Source organism: Macaca fascicularis, chromosome 17 (genome assembly GCF_037993035.2).
Source record: "Macaca fascicularis isolate 582-1 chromosome 17, T2T-MFA8v1.1".
NCBI lineage: Eukaryota > Metazoa > Chordata > Mammalia > Primates > Cercopithecidae > Macaca > Macaca fascicularis.
Window position 1 is genome coordinate 53657894 of NC_088391.1, and position 14913 is coordinate 53672806.

Below are 14913 nucleotides of genomic sequence, written 5' to 3' on the forward strand. Positions count from 1 at the left end.
TATTTAGCTAGAATTACATTGGTTATAGATGACCACATGGTCTGTGGCCCGACTCAGGACTCAATCATTCTTGACCCTGATGAAAATTTTCAGAAAGTCAATTATTTAAGGTATAGCAGTTTTAGAATTATTAACAAAATGCTTATGATTCTAACTTGGACTCTTATTTTTCTGTGCTACATAGCCTGTTTTTTGTTTGTTTGTTTGTTTTAACTGTTATTACTTTCCTACTATAGATATTAACTACAATTTTAAGTTTTATAAAAAATTCTTAGGAATGCTTTTTAGGCAAAGCAAAGCAATATGATGATTAATTCTAACTAAAGTAGATTATCTTCTAAATGTGTGTGTGTGTGTGCGTGTATGTGACAGAAACACATTGACTACAGTTTCCAAGAAAGTAGCCTATTACTCAGACTGCTGTTTTTAATTTCACATAAGTATGCATGGTTGGGCTTAGCTAATTATAATATAGATCATAAAACTCTTCTACCTTAATTTTTTTTAAACATCTCACATCTAACTGGCAATATAGACTCTAGATATTTTGATATATTGTTTCTGGACTCTTATCTATTTAGAAAAAAAGAACAAAGAAAGGAAAGGCAGGAAATGCTTATGAAAGCCCTTGTCTTCACGTCTTTATCTTCTAATTCCACATTAACATATCGACAACCCGCTTTTACAGGCAATCACAGTTAATAGAATTTAGCTACCTATCTAACCAGAAAAAAAGCCTGTTTTGAATATAGTTAATAGTGTAGCCTAACTTCAACAATATTTTAGTAGAATAATATAATTATGATGTTGGCCAGGTGTGGTGGCTCATGACTCTAATCCCAGCATCTTTGGAGGCTGAGGTGGGAGAACCATTTGTGTTCAGGAGTTTGATAGTAGCCTGGGAAACATAGTGAGACCTTGTCTCCAGTAAAAATGAAAAAAAAACAATTAATTAGCTGGATGTGGTGGTGCATGCGTCAAGTCTCCGCTACTTGGGATGCTGAGATGAGAGAATCACTTGAGGCCAGGAGTTTGAGGCTGCAATGAGCCGTGATTGCACCACTGCACTCCAGCCTGGGTGACCAGAGCAAGATCCTATCTCAACAAATGTATATATAATTATAGCATTGTCTGATTTTTGTGCTGCAAAGTGTCTCTTATTTTTTGTGAAATCATGAACCTCTGACGTCCATTGTTTTAATCTATCTTTTATTCTCCTGAATTACACGTTGTAATAAAGCAATATATACACCCCTTTACTTCGCCATTGTTAGGCTATTACTTTGTCACAGGCAAGCCTTTGCCCTAAGCCTACCTTTGCTGTATTATCACTTCAACATCTTATGCTACATGGTTGGACAGCCTGACTCATCATATTGTTTTCCACTTCTTCCCTTATTCTTTCTCACAACATGGAAAACTTATACACAACTCTAGAATATATAGCACATATCTAACAGCAGAAAAGAAAAATAAAATAAGCCAAAATAAACTGTAAAATGGTTTCTTGGTCATACATATAGTCTGGGTAAATGTTACAAACAGAATATATTCTAATAGTGTAAGTATATATCATTTTTTAATGTCCGCTTAAGAAGTTGAAATGGTTTTATTCATATTTGTAAAATTTCATCACATCTAAATATGAAGGCATACAAGTAAAAGTGATATGGTTTGGCTGTGTCCCCACCCAAATCTAATCTTGAATTCTTACATGTTGTAATGCATGTGGTGGGAGGCAATTGAATCATGGAGGCAGGTCTTTCCTGTGCTGCTCTCATGATAGTGAATAAGTCTCATGAGATCTGATGATTTTATAAAGAGGAGTTTCCCTGCCCAAGCCCTCTTCTCTTTTTTTTTTTTCTTTTTTTTTAAATTTTGAGACAGAGTCTCGCACTGTTGCCCAGGCTGGAGTGCAGTGGTGCAATCTCGGTTCACAAACTCTGCCTCCCGGGTTCATGCCATTCTCCTGCCTCAGCCTCCAGAGTAGCCGGGACTACAGGCACCCACCACCAAGCCCAGCTAATTTTTTTGTATTTTTTAGTAGAGACGGGGTTTCAGCATGTTAGCCAGGATGGTCTTGATCTCCTGACCTTGTGACCCGCCTGTCTCGGACTCCCAAAGTGCTGGGATTATAGGCATGAGCCACTGTGCCTGGCCAAGCCCTCTTCACTTGTGTGTTGCTATGTGAGATGTGCCTTTCAACCTCCACCATGATTGTGAGGTCTCCCCAGGCACATGGAACTTAAGTCCATTAAACCTCTTTCTTTTATAAATTGCCCAGTCTCTGGTATGTCTTTATCAGCAGTGTGAAAATAGACTAATACAGAAAAAGATGAAAATACTTGCCACACCCTCCTAAAGTCATTTTTTAAAAATGGATGGTGGGGAATTTTCTTTCCAAGAATAAGAATGAAGTGCTCTTCATATGAGATGATGGTTAGGAACTGTTTAAGGGGATTGAATAACTCATGTGAAGAAGCAAAATACAACTGAAGGGGTTAGGTGGAAAAAACAGGGCTCCAACTACTTCAGATTCTTCAGGTCATATAATGGTTGATTTATAAGCACACCATCACTTTATTGTCAAAACAGATCTGTGAGAAAGATCTTTTAATAATGATTTAAGAGACACAAAGATGATAAGTTTCTCACACAACTATTTAAGTGTCAGGGCTGGCAAAGGAACACAGGTTTGTCTAGCTTTCCTTCCCTGGTTCTTGTCCACAGCTAAACTGCCTGCCACAGGACACAGACCTCAATGTAATGCTTGAATACTCATGCATTCATAGCAAAGATTCCATTTTTAATTGAAGTATAATTTGCATGCAATAAATGTACAAAGTTTAATTTTGTTATTTTGATGAATTTTCATAATACCATACATCCATGGAAACACTACCCAAACCATGATGTAGAATATTTCCATGATCTCCAACATTTTCTTCAAGGCGTTTTTTAGACTTTTTTTATCCATTTCTGGAGACAACTATTTTCTATCCCCCAAGATTATTTTTGCCTCCTTTGGTTGTCAAATATACAGAATTATACAGTGTGTATTTCTCTGTCTGGCATCTTTCACTCAACATAATGTCTTTTTAGGATTCAGCCTGGGGGGCGGAGCAAGATGGCCTAATAGGAGCAGCTCCAGTTTCCAACTACCAGCACGAGCGACACAGAAGACCGGTGATTTCTGCATTTTCAACTGAGGTACTGGGTTCATCTCACTGGGGAGTGCCGGACGATTGGTGCTGGTCAGCTGCTGCAGCCCGACCAGCGAGAGCTGAAGCAGGGCGAGGCATTGCCTCACCTAGGAAGCGCAAGGGGGAAGGGAGTCCCTTTTCCTAGCCAGGGGAACTGAGACACACAACACCTGGAAAATCGGGTAACTCCCACCCCAATACTGCGCTTTAAGCAAACAGGCACACCAGGAGATCATATCCCACACCTGGCCGGGAGGGTCCCACACCCACGGAGCCTCCCTCATTGCTAGCGCAGCAGTCTGTGATCTACCGGCAAGGCAGCAGCGAGGCTGGTGGAGGGGCGCCCGCCATTGCTGAGGCTTAAGTAGGTAAACAAAGCTGCTGGGAAGCTCGAACTGGGTGGAGCTCACAGCAGCTCAAGGAAACCTGCCTGTCTCTGTAGACTCCACCTCTGGGGACAGGGCACAGTAAACTAAACAAACACAGCAGACACCTCTGCAGACGCAAACGACGCTGTCTGACAGCTTTGAAGAGAGCAGTGGATCTCCCAACACAGAGGTTGAGATCTGAGAAGGGACAGACTCCCTGCTCAAGTGGGTCCCTGACCCCTGAGTAGCCTAACTGGGAGACATCCCCCACTAGGGGCAGTCTGACACCCCACACCTCACAGGGAGGAGTACACCCCTGAGAGGAAGCTTCCAAAGCAAGAATCAGACAGGTACACTCGCTGTTCAGAAATATTCTATCTTCTGCAGCCTCTGCTGCTGATACCCAGGCAAACAGGGTCTGGAGTGGACCTCAAGCAATCTCCAACAGACCTATAGCTGAGGGTCCTGACTGTTAGAAGGAAAACTATCAAACAGGAAGGGCACCTACACCAAAACCCCATCGATACATCACCATCATCAAAGACCAGAGGCAGATAAAACCACAAAGATGGGGAAAAAGCAGGGCAGAAAAGATGGAAATTCAAAAAATAAGAGTGCATCTCCCCCGGCAAAGGAGCGCAGCTCATCGCCAGCAACGGATCAAAACTGGACGGAGAATGACTTTGACGAGATGAGAGAAGAAGGCTTCAGTCCATCAAATTTCTCAGAGCTAAAGGAGGAATTACGTACCCAGCGCAAAGAAACTAAAAATCTTGAAAAAAAAGTGGAAGAATTGATGGCTAGAGTAATTAATGCAGAGAAGGTCCTAAACGAAATGAAAGAGATGAAAACCATGACACGAGAAATATGTGACAAATGCACAAGCTTCAGTAACCGACTCGATCAACTGGAAGAAAGAGTATCAGCGATTGAGGATCAAATGAATGAAATGAAGCGAGAAGAGAAACCAAAAGAAAAAAGAAGAAAAAGAAATGAACAAAGCCTGCAAGAAGTATGGGATTATGTAAAAAGACCAAATCTACGTCTGATTGGGGTGCCTGAAAGTGAGGGGCAAAATGGAACCAAGTTGGAAAACACTCTTCAGGATATCATCCAGGAGAACTTCCCCAACCTAGTAGGGCAGGCCAACATTCAAATCCAGGAAATACAGAGAACGCCACAAAGATACTCCTCGAGAAGAGCAACTCCAAGACACATAATTGCCAGATTCACCAAAGTTGAAATGAAGGAAAAAATCTTAAGGGCAGCCAGAGAGAAAGGTCGGGTTCCACAAAGGGAAGCCCATCAGACTAACAGCAGATCTCTCAGCAGAAACTCTACAAGCCAGAAGAGAGTGGGGGCCAATATTCAACATTCTTAAAGAAAAGAATTTTCAACCCAGAATTTCATATCCAGCCAAACTAAGTTTCATAAGTGAAGGAGAAATAAAATCCTTTACAGATAAGCAAATGCTTAGAGATTTTGTCACCACTAGGCCTGCCTTACAAGAGACCCTGAAGGAAGCACTCAACATGGAAAGGAACAACCGGTACCAGCCATTGCAAAAACATGCCAAAATGTAAAGACCATCGAGGCAAGGAAGAAACTGCATCAACTAACAAGCAAAATAACCAGCTAATATCATAATGGCAGGATCAAGTTCACACATAACAATATTAACCTTAAATATAAATGGACTAAATGCTCCAATTAAAAGACACAGACTGGCAAACTGGATAAAGAGTCAAGACCCATCAGTCTGCTGTATTCAGGACACCCATCTCACACGCAGAGACATACATAGGCTCAAAATAAAGGGATGGAGGAAGATTTACCAAGCAAATGGAGAACAAAAAAAATCAGGGGTTGCAATACTAGTCTCTGATAAAACAGACTTTAAACCATCAAAGATCAAAAGAGACAAAGAAGGCCATTACATAATGGTAAAGGGATCAATTCAACAGGAAGAGCTAACTATCCTAAATATATATGCACCCAATACAGGAGCACCCAGATTCATAAAGCAAATCCTTAGAGACTTACAAAGAGACTTAGACTCCCATACAATAATAATGGGAGACTTGAACACTCCACTGTCAACATTAGACAGATCAACGAGACAGAAAGTTAACAAGGATATCCAGGAATTGAACTCATCTCTGCAGCAAGCAGACCTAATAGACATCTATAGAACTCTCCACCCCAAATCAACAGAATATACATTCTTCTCAGCACCACATCGTACTTACTCCAAAATTGACCACATAATTGGATGTAAAGCACTCCTCAGCAAATGTACAAGAACAGAAATTATAACAAACTGTCTCTCGGACCTCAGTGCAATCAAACTAGAACTCAGGACTAAGAAACTCAATCAAAACTGCTCAACTACATGGAAACTGAACAACCTGCTCCTGAATGACTACTGGGTACATAACGAAATGAAGGCAGAAATAAAGATGTTCTTTGAAACCAATGAGAACAAAGATACAACATACCAGAATCTCTGGGACACATTTAAAGCAGTGTGTAGAGGGAAATTTATAGCACTAAATGCCCACAAGAGAAAGCAGGAAAGATCTAAAATTGACACTCTAACATCGCAATTAAAAGAACTAGAGAAGCAAGAGCAAACACATTCGAAAGCTAGCAGAAGGCAAGAAATAACTAAGATCAGAGCAGAACTGAAGGAGATAGAGACACAAAAAACCCTCCAAAAAATCAATGAATCCAGGAGTTGGTTTTTTGAAAAGATCAACAAAATTGACAGACCACTAGCCAGACTAATAAAGAAGAAAAGAGAGAAGAATCAAATCGACGCAATTAAAAATGATAAAGGGGATATCACCACCGACCCCACAGAAATACAAACTACCATCAGAGAATACTATAAACACCTCTATGCAAATAAACTGGAAAATCTAGAAGAAATGGATAATTTCCTGGACACTTACCCTCTTCCAAGACTAAACCAGGAAGAAATTGAATCCCTGAATAAACCAATAGCAGGCTCTGAAATTGAGGCAACAACTAATAGCCTACGAACCAAAAAAAGTCCAGGACCAGATGGATTCACAGCTTAATTCTACCAGAGGTACAAGGAGGAGTTGGTACCATTCCTTCTGAAACTATTCCAATCAATAGAAATAGAGGGAATCCTCCCTAACTCATTTTATGAGGCCAACATCATCCTGATACCAAAGCCTGGCAGAGACACAACAAAAAAAGAGAATTTTAGACCAATATCCCTGATGAACATCGATGCAAAAATCCTCAATAAAATACTGGCAAACCGGATTCAGCAACACATCAAAAAGCTTATCCACCATGATCAAGTGGGCTTCATCCCTGGGATGCAAGGCTGGTTCAACATTCGCAAATCAATAAACATAATCCAGCATATAAACAGAACCAAAGACAAGAACCACATGATTATCTCAATTGATGCAGAAAAGGCTTTTGACAAAATTCAACAGCCCTTCATGCTAAAAACGCTCAATCAATTCGGTATTGATGGAACGTACCTCAAAATAATAAGAGCTATTTATGACAAACCCACAGCCAATATCATACAGAATGGGCAAAAACTGGAAAAATTCCCTTTGAAAACTGGCACAAGACAGGGATGCCCTCTCTCACCACTCCTGTTCAACATAGTGTTGGAAGTTCTGGCTAGGGCAATCAGGCAAGAGAAAGAAATCAAAGGTATTCAGTTAGGAAAAGAAGAAGTCAAACTGTCCCTGTTTGCAGATGACATGATTGTATATTGAGAAAACCCCATTGTCTCAGCCCAAAATCTCCTTAAGCTGATAAGCAACTTCAGCAAATTCTCAGGATACAAAAGTAATGTGCAAAAATCACAAGCATTCTTATACACCAGTAACAGACAAACAGAGAGCTAAATCAGGAATGAACTTCCATTCACAATTGCTTCAAAGAGAATAAAATACCTAGGAATCCAACTTACAAGGGATGTAAAGGACCTCTTCAAGGAGAACTACAAACCACTGCTCAGTGAAATCAAAGAGGACACAAACAAATGGAAGAACATACCATGCTCATGGATAGGAAGAATCAATATCGTGAAAATGGCCATACTGCCCAAGGTAATTTATAGATTCAATGCAATCCCCATCAAGCTACCAATGAGTTTCTTCACAGAATTGGAAAAAACTGCTTTAAAGTTCATATGGAACCAAAAAAGAGCCCGCATCTCCAAGACAATCCTAAGTCAAAAGAACAAAGCTGGAGGCATCACACTACCTGACTTCAAACTATACTACAAGGCTACAGTAACCAAAACAGCATGGTACTGGTACCAAAACAGAGATATAGACCAATGGAACAGAACAGAGTCCTCAGAAATAATACCACACATCTACAGCCATCTGATCTTTGACAAACCTGAGAGAAACAAGAAATGGGGAAAGGATTCCCTATTTAATAAATGGTGCTGGGAAAATTGGCTAGCCATAAGTAGAAAGCTGAAACTGGATCCTTTCCTTACTCCTTATATGAAAATTAATTCAAGATGGATTAGAGACTTAAATGTTAGACCTAATACCATAAAAATCCTAGAGGAAAACCTAGGTAGTACCATTCAGGACATAGGCATGGGCAAAGACTTCATGTCTAAAACACCAAAAGCAACGGCAGCAAAAGCCAAAATTGACAAATGGGATCTCATTAAACTAAAGAGCTCTGCACAGCAAAAGAAACTACCATCAGAGTGAACAGGCAACCTACAGAATGGGAGAACATTTTTGCAATCTACTCATCTGACAAAGGGCTAATATCCAGAACCTACAAAGAACTCAAACCAATTTACAAGAAAAAAACAAACAACCCCATCAAAAAGTGGGCAAAGGATATGAACAGACATTTCTCAAAAGAAGACATTCATACAGCCAACAGACACATGAAAAAATGCTCATCATCACTGGCCATCAGAGAAATGCAAATCAAAACCACAATGAGATACCATCTCACACCAGTTAGAATGGCAATCATTAAAAAGTCAGGAAACAACAGGTGCTGGAGAGGATGTGGAGAAATAGGAACACTTTTACATTGTTGGTGGGATTGTAAACTAGTTCAACCATTATGGAAAACAGTATGGCGATTCCTCAAGGATCTAGAACTAGATGTACCATATGACCCAGCCATCCCATTACTGGGTATATACCCAAAGGATTATAAATTATGCTGCTATAAAGACACATGCACACGTATGTTTATTGCAGCACTATTCACAATAGCAAAGACTTGGAATCAACCCAAATGTCCATCAGTGACAGATTGGATTAAGAAAATGTGGCACATATACACCATGGAATACTATGCAGCCATAAAAAAGGATGAGTTTGAGTCCTTTGTAGGGACTTGGATGCAGCTGGAATCCATCATTCTTAGCAAACTATCACAAGAACAGAAAACCAAACACCGCATGTTCTCACTCATAGGTGGGAACTGAACAATGAGATCACTTGGACTCAGGAAGGGGAACATCACACACCGGGGCCTATCATGGGGAGGGGGTAGAGGGGAGGGATTGCATTGGGAGTTATACCTGATGTAAATGACGAGTTGATGGGTGCAGCACAGCAACATGGCACAAGTATACATATGTAACAAACCTGCACGTTATGCACATGTACCCTACAACTTAAAGTATAATAATAAAAAAAAAAAAAAAAAAAGATTCAACCAAGCTGTTGTATGTATCAGTAATTTGTACCTCTTATTGCTGTGTGATATTGTTTAGTAATGATGGTCTAAATGGTATACTCCTATTTGTTTATACATTTCCCTACTAACTGTTATTAGTAATGTTTCCAACTTTTGCTCTTAGGAGTAAGACCTTTTGCCTGTTTTTGTACAATATTTGTGCTTTAAAAAATTTTTGGCTTGTGTGTTTAAATTTATTTTATTAAATTATTGAGTATTAGAATTACTCTAATATAAGGGATGTGTGTGTTCAATTACAGGAAATTACCTAACATTTATCTAAAGTGGTTGCTCAATATTTCACTTCCACCAGCAAACTATATGTAAGACAAGAATTGTGTATTAATATTTTTCTCTTAAGAGCCTTTTTATTTGCACTAGTTACATAACCAGAAAAAAAGTCTGTTTTGAATGTTGCTAAAAATGTTACCCAACTTAGACAACATTCTTTTGGAATGATATGTTGTATAATGTTTCTAATTTTAGTGCTATAGGAGATAATCTCTTATTTGATGTGAAATCATGGATCTCTAGTCTTTAAGATTTAAAATTTTCACCTGAGCACGGAGGCTCACACCTATTATCCCAGAACTTTGGGAAGACGAGGCAGGAGGATCATGAGGTCAAGAGTTTGAGAGAGACCATCCTGGCCAACGTGGTGAACCCCGTCTCTACTAAAAATACAAAAATTAGCTGGGCATGGTGGCATGTGCTTGTAGTCCTAGCTACTCTGAAGGCTGGCAGGAGAATCACTTGAATCCAGAAGGCAAAGGTTGCAATAAGCCGAGATTGCGCCACTGCACTCCAGTCTGGCGACAGAGCAAAACTCCATCTAAAAAATATGAAACAATAAACAAACAAACATTTTCAATAGATAAAAGAAAGATAATCCATATATTAAACAAATATGTTACTCCTCTACTATATTGTAGTACTACAACCCGCTATTTTAAAAATACAGTAGTGTTACTATTGTTCGCATTGTTATTACCACTGTTTAACAGGCACATCTTTGAATGTGAATCCTGCTCCCCAAAATAAAGTTATTCGTTTCTTTTAAAAACTAACTATGAAAAATAGTTGTTAATTTGCTTTGTTTTCTCAGCTCCAAAGCCCACATTCAGAGATTTTGCCTGAGGGAAGAAGCAGACCATTAAACAGATAGCTTCTAATCTGTTCACTAAAGAACTGATTTCATTTGCGATAGAGTGTAGAAAAGTTCAAACCTAAGGGAGCATTCACAAGTAGTGGTGGTTTCAGTAAAAGGCAATTCGAAAAAGACTGGTAAATTTACTGAAGACACAGTTTAAACTGTAGTCAGATAGTTTGGTGAAGAGAGCTGGGAAAAGTGACAGCCAGAAGAAGCTATCTGATTTTAGAACTTAAATCATACACTGATCTCAGAAAGTACTGCAAAGTAGCCCTTTATAATTGGATTAGGCTATCGAGGAATTTATATCTTCAGAAAATTACTGAATACAAGAAAATAATTAGCCAGAAATTAGTGGAACTTCTGGGTGTGGTCAGGGAAAGAAAAGAAGAGAGTCCTGCCAAAACCACTGTTATTTCAGGGTAGCTGTGGGCATACTCAAAGTCATGTCTCTCTGAGGAGCAACAGTAGAGGTTTAACAGAGGGATGAGGAAAAGTCGTCGCTAAAATAATCTAATAATCTTGTCATTTATTTTGAAAAATAACTTAAGTAAAAATGACAAGCCTGGAAGTAGGGAGGCAGGAATCCAGAGTTCCTACAATATTTTGAAAAATGTCTTCTTTCCAACAAAACATTCACAAGACATGCAACAAACAGAAAATATGACTAATCCATTGGGAAAAAAAAAATGAACTGCTTGTGAGAGCTTACAGATGTCAGATTTAGTGGAAAAAAGACTTCAAAGTAGCCATAATATTTATGCTCAAAGTATTAAAGGAAGTCATAATTAAATAGGAAAAAGAATGTATGAGAATCACATTGCATCACACAGAGAATATCAATAAATGGATATAAATTATAAAAAAGAACCAAAAGAAATTCTGGAGTTGAAAAGCATAACTGAAATAAAAAATTTATTAATGGAATTGAACAGTAAATTAGAACTGGTAGAAGAATCAGTGAACATAAAAATACATCCATAGAGATTATGCCATCCAAAAAACAGAAAATAAAGAATAAGGATAAATGAACATAAACAGGGAATCAGAGGAATGTGGAACCTCATTAGATAAAGCAACATATGCATAATGGGAGTACAAGAAAGGGAGGCAAATAAGGGGAAGATATAATTTTTCAAGAAACAGTTTTGGGTGAAAACATCTCAAATTTATTGAAAAACACTAGCCCTCACATTAAGGAGGCTCAATAAATTTATATGGAATAAGTGCAAAGAGATCCACTAATCGATACACAATAGCAGAAATGCTAGAAACCTAATATGAGAAGAAAATTATGAAAGCAGCAAGAGAAAAAATGATTCATCACTTGCAAGAAACTCTTAAGTAAGATTAATAGCTGACTTCTTAGCAGAAAAGATCAAGATATGAAGACAGCAGGGAAAATGTGTTCAAAGAGCCCCGCAAAAAAAAAAAAAAAAAAAACTGGCTATCAAAAATGTTACATCTGACGAAGTTGTTAAACCTGAAACCAAGATAGAAGTATCTCAAGCTAAAAATAAATGAACAACTAGGGAATCTGTTGCTAGCATATCTTCCTTAAAATAAATACTGGCCAGGCACAGTGGCTCACGTCTGTGATCCCAGCACTTTGAGAGGCTGAGGCAGGTGGATCACAAGGTCAGGAGTTCGAGACCAGCCTGGCCAAGATGGTGAAACTCCATCTTTCCTAAAATACAAAAATTAGCCAGGTGCAGTGGCGGGTGCCTGTAATCCCAGCTACTAAGGAGGCTGAGGCAGGAGAATCACTTGAACCTGGGAGGCAGAGATTGCAGTGAGCTGAGATCATGCCACTGCACTCTAGCCTGGGTGACAGAGCAAGACTCCATCTCAAAAATAAATAAATAAATAAATACATACATACATACATATATAATAAATAAATACTAATGGAATTTCATCAAGATGAAATCAAGTGACCAGTGACCCTAGAGTATAATTTGAATCTACACAAAAAGCAAATAATCCCAGTAATTATATAATTACAAAAGATAATAGAAATTTAACATTTATTTGTCTTCTCTTTACTGATTTGAAAAGCAGTTGTATAAAATAATATGTATACAATATAATGTTGAGCCTGTAATATATAGTAATGCAATACTTTTTTTTTCCAATAATAACCTAATAATGGTGGGTAGTAGCTAAGCTCCATTAGCCTAAGGAAATAATGCCATGTGGTAACTCAAATCCATAAAAACAAATGAAGAGAACCAGAGATAACAGACAGTTGATAAAGAAAAACTATAAACATATAATAGCCTTTATTCTCTCAGTATGATATATGTACTATGTATCAGACAGAAAATAACATAAAAGACAGAAAAACATAAAAAAGTAAAAAACACAACGAAAAGGACTTAGCAGTAACTTGGTAATATTTAGTCTAATCATATCAACAATCACTTTACATGGAAGTGACTTAAATAAGCCACTTTAAAATTTGTTTTTATTATTTTATTTTAAGTTCCAGGATATATGTGCAGGATGTACACGTTTGTTACATATGTAAATGTGTTACATCTTAGTTTTCGTCATCTATCAACCCGTGACCTAGGTATTAAACCCAGCATGCATTAGCTATTTTTCCTGATGCTCTCCTTTCCCCCCAACTCTTTCCACTTGAACAGGCCTCCGTGTGTGTTGTTTACCTTTTTGTGTCCATGTGTTCTCATTGTTCAACTCCCACTTATAAGTTAGAACATGCGGTGTTTGGTTTTCTCTTCTTGTGTTAGTTTGCTGAGGATAATGGCTTTAAGTTCCAACCATGGTCCTACAAAGGGCATGATCTCTTTCCTTCTTATAGTGGCATAGTAATCCATGGTGTGTATGTATCACATTTTCTTTATCCTGTCAATCACTGATGGGTATTTCAGCTGATTTCATGTGTTTGCTATTGTGAATAGTGCTGCAATAAACTTACATGTGCATGTATCTTTATAATAGAATGATTTCTATTTCTTTGGGTATATGCCCAGTAATGAGATTACTGGGTCAAAAATTATATTAATGGTTCTAGGTCTTTGAGGAATCACCACACTGTCTTCCACAATGGTTGCACTAACTTACATTCCCACCAACAGTGTAAAAGTGTTCCTATTTCTCCAGAGCCTCACCAGGATCTGTTGTTTCTTGACTTTTTAATAATCTTCATTCTGACTGGCGTAAGATGGTACCTCATTGTGGTTTGGATTTGCATTTCTCTAATGACCTGTGATGTTGAGCTTTTTTTCACATGTTTGTTGGTCACATGTATATCTTCTTCTTTTGAGAAATGTTTGTTCATGTCCTTTGCCCACTTTTTAATGGGGTTGTTTTTTCTGGTAAATTTGTTTAAGTTCCTTGCAGTTTGGGATATTAAACTTTTGTCAGATGGATAGATTTCAAAAATTTTCTCCCATTCTGTAGGTCATCTGTTCACTCTGATAATAGTTTCTTTTGCTGTGAAGGAGCTCCTTAGTTTAAGTAGATCCCATTTGTCAATTTTTGCTATTGTTGCGATTGCTTTTGATGTTTTTGTCATTAAATCTTTGCCCATGCATATGTCCTGAATGGTATTGGCTAGATTTTCTTCTGGGTTTTTTTTTAGTTTGGGGTTTTACATTTAAGTCTTTAATATATCATGAGTTAATTTTTGTATGGTGTGTGGAAGTGGTCCAGTTTCATTTTTCTGCATGTGGCTGGCTAGGTCTCCTAGCAGTATTTATTGAATAGGGAATCCTTTCCCCATTGTTTGTTTTTGCCAGGTTTGCCGAAGATCAGATGGTTGTATTAATAGATGTACAGTGTTATATCTGAGTTCTGTATTCTGTTTCATTGGTCTATGTGTCTGTTTTTGTGCCAGTATCATGCTGTTTTGGTTACTATAACCTTGTAATACAGCATGAAGTTGGGTAGCATAATGCCACCAGCTTTATGTTTTTTGCTTAGGATAGATTTGGCTATATGCGCTCTTCTTTGGTTCCATATTAATTTTTAAAGTAGCTATTCCCATTAAATTATCATTGACATTCTTCACAAAATTAAATAAGACATTTAATACCAGATTGACAGATTTCATTTTAAAAGATTCGAAGAAACCATATGCTGTCTACAAGAAACTTATTTTTTTAAAAAAGACATAGGTTAAGGTAATAGGATGGAGAAAAATGTACAATACAAATACTAATCAAGCAAAAGCTGGAATAGCTATATTTATTTCAGCAAAAGTAGACTTCAGAACAAGGAGGGAATAAAGATTGATATTTTTGCATAATATAAAGGTGTAAATTATCCAAGATGTAAGAATCTTAATTGTATGTGTCTAACAAGGGGGTTTCAGGCAATACTTGAGGCAACAATTGATAGATCTTAGGGAAGAAATAGACAAATCAACAATTAGAGTGGGAACCCCAACCTGCCTCTCTCAGTAACCAATGCAATAAATTGGCTTAAGTTCAGTAAAGGT